The sequence below is a fragment of the Suricata suricatta genome, chromosome 4 (assembly GCF_006229205.1).
Source record: "Suricata suricatta isolate VVHF042 chromosome 4, meerkat_22Aug2017_6uvM2_HiC, whole genome shotgun sequence".
In the NCBI taxonomy this organism is placed as follows: Eukaryota; Metazoa; Chordata; class Mammalia; order Carnivora; family Herpestidae; genus Suricata; species Suricata suricatta.
In genome coordinates this window covers 139,074,118-139,077,007 of record NC_043703.1, presented here as the reverse complement: position 1 = coordinate 139,077,007, position 2,890 = coordinate 139,074,118, and positions in this window count along the sequence as shown.

Genomic DNA, 2,890 nt, shown 5'->3' with positions numbered 1-2,890 from the left:
CTCCTTTTGGCTGTCTCTCCTTGGGAATATCATTAGAATCACCCTAGTTACCTGGCCTGCATTGTCCTCCTGGACTTTGTCCACTCAACAACACTGGATGGTTTTCTCCAGGGCAACCCACAGAGCAGTGCGTTCTCGTTGGAGGCTCTCTTGTTGTTACCATTGCCATGGAATCACCTCTGAAAGCTGATTCACATCCTCCATCATAAGCTTTTCTTTAGCTTTCATCCCCTTGCTCTCCTAGCATGTTTACAGGAAATGCCAAGTTCATGTATATGTTTTTAAGAGGCCCTTGATTTCTGCCCTCATTTTATAGGTGAGAACTCTTCCCACAAGAAGCTGATCACCTACCCTGGCCAGAACCCCATAGTCTTGGGACTGGGATTTGCATGGCCTCACCCCCAATAGGGTGCATTAACCACCTCTTTCTGGCCCATCTCCTCTTGGTCTTCTTTTTCAAACACTGAAGCTACTATTCATTGCTTATTACTTCTTCCATGGCAATCCTGACATCTAATATTCATGGGAACTCTACTTCATCTCTATGTTTATAGAGATTGCGAGGTTAAGGACCTTGCTTAGGGTTCCATAAGGAATAATATCCAGAGCTTCAACTAAATTCCCAGCCCATACTTCCACCCACTGTGCCTGAATTTCCCGTTGCTTAGGAAGAAAATACACATTTCTCACTTTACAATAGAAAATTAAAATGAGTGTACAGGAGATTCTCCTGGGCAAACTTTTTGTCAGGCTCCTGGTTACTTAGCATTAAGTAAGGCCCAGGTCACAGAGGGTGAAACAGAAAGTCAGGCTCAGGTGCATGAACCTCATCCCTCTCATTCCCTCACTCACTCAATAAAGACTGACTGAATATTAATACATGCTGGGTGGCATAGTAGATGCTAGGACCCAGCGGTGATCTATAAACAACACTTCTGTCCTCATGGACCTTCCTTTCTAGTGAGGGGACAATAATATCAACTTTGATGATACTTTCGTAAAAACTGAAGATAGATGGAGGATTATGGAGGGAGGCTATCGTATGTGACATCAGGGAGGGCATCTCCTGGGCTTGTATTGGAGCAAAGGCTTCGGTGAAGTGAGGGTGTGAAAGGCCTGCAAATATCTGGGGGAAGGAGTAGTAGGCTCTCTGTAGTAGAGGAAGTCCCAAGACCTTGAGGTGGGAGCATCCGGGGAACGTTAGGACCGTGTGGCTACAGCGGAAGGAACACCTGGGAGATCAGTAGGAGATGCCTTCAGAGAGTCAGATGGAAGCTTTATCCTGTGAGGATTATTGGCCAGGGTGAGAAAGGTTTTCTCCCTCCTAAGATTGTTGAAAAGTTTTCTTTCAATCTTTAGATCTCAACTTTTCAGTCCATTCCCAGACTCAACTGTTTGTGGAAAATGAATAAGCAAATTGTTTGTGAGCAGACCTCTCTTCCTCACCATAGGGATTATCCTCGTTGGTTCCTTCCTTTGTGGCTGTAATGACTATTCTGAGCCCTAAAAATCCCAGAGCCTCCTAGGGAGCATACAAAACAGGATGTCATATTGCTCCTCAGCCCCAGGTGGAATGTCCTGCTTTTGGAAGGGAAACAGTCCTCTCCTCTCTCCTCTCACCACCTGGAAGACCAAAGACCAAAATCAAGAAGGATAACGAGACCCTCATAAGGAAATAGTGAGGAGGTGGGCATTGAGAAATGACTGCTTCAGCTCCTTTTCTAGAAAATGGAGAATTTCCTAACAGGTGGAATCCTGGGGATGCTGTGTGCTCATCAAGGTGCACTCTGCTCCCACGTGTGGCCAGGGAGCAGAAGGGAAAACAGTTGAAAAGGGGAAGTGGTTTGTACAGAACTTTCCCATGGAGGAAAATTGGATAAGCTCTAATTAGTCTGTGCTAAGACTTTAATGGCCAAAGGGGGTTGCCATTATTTCATTTATTCAGTGAATATTTGCTAAATGCTTATTTTGTACCAGGCATTGTGCTTGACCCTGGGAATATGGAGAAGAACAACTTGTAGTGTTTGAGGCCACAGCTGGCTCAGAAGAGAGATGTCAGCCCAGGTAACCATACTCCAATGAGGTGAGTAATCCAGTGGAAGCTAGAAATCAGTGTTACCGGAACAAGGAAGAACCAGTTATCTCTGCCTGGCTGAGGAGTGGGGGTGGTATGGGAGAACTGAGGTAAAGCCCTAGGGAGAAAAAGAAATAAGTGGAATTTTATGGGCTTACGGGAAAAGGAAAGAAGGCGACAACTCAGCCCCTTCCTGTTTGTCACAGAACATGCATCTCGTCTTGCAGAAAGAGCACTAGACATGGAGTCTTAGACCACCTGCCTGTGTCCTAATTCCTGGCTCTTCCACGGACGGCTTTAAGGCCCCAAACAGGTCTGTCTCTTTCTCCTGTAACTTCGTTTTTTTCATCAGTTAAGTGAATTCTGAGGTCCCTACTACATCAAAAATTGTTTAATTTTTTAATTTCCGTTTTGTCGCAATGGCTTCGCTTTCTCAGCCAGACTTCTTAATCCTGTTAACTGTGATTACACAAATGATTCACCCTTAGAACGGCCTAACAAAGCTATTTGGGGGCAGCCAATCTCTGGAAGAATCTCTGGAAAGCTGGGTGTTTCTATGTTTCCCCAGATGCATACAAACGTGGTAACTGCTCTAACCGTACACAGGCTTTCTGCACATTAGAGCTTCAACATTAGAATAGACTTCATGTGAAAAGGATCAATTTGATTCTAAAAACACTGGCATTATGACAAGACATTTCAAATTATAATTTCCAATGTGAAATAGAAAGCGCTGCTTTGAATACAATTTTATTTTTTCTTTTTTTTAATACTTTATTGTCAAATTGGTTTCCATACAACACCCTCCTCCATCAC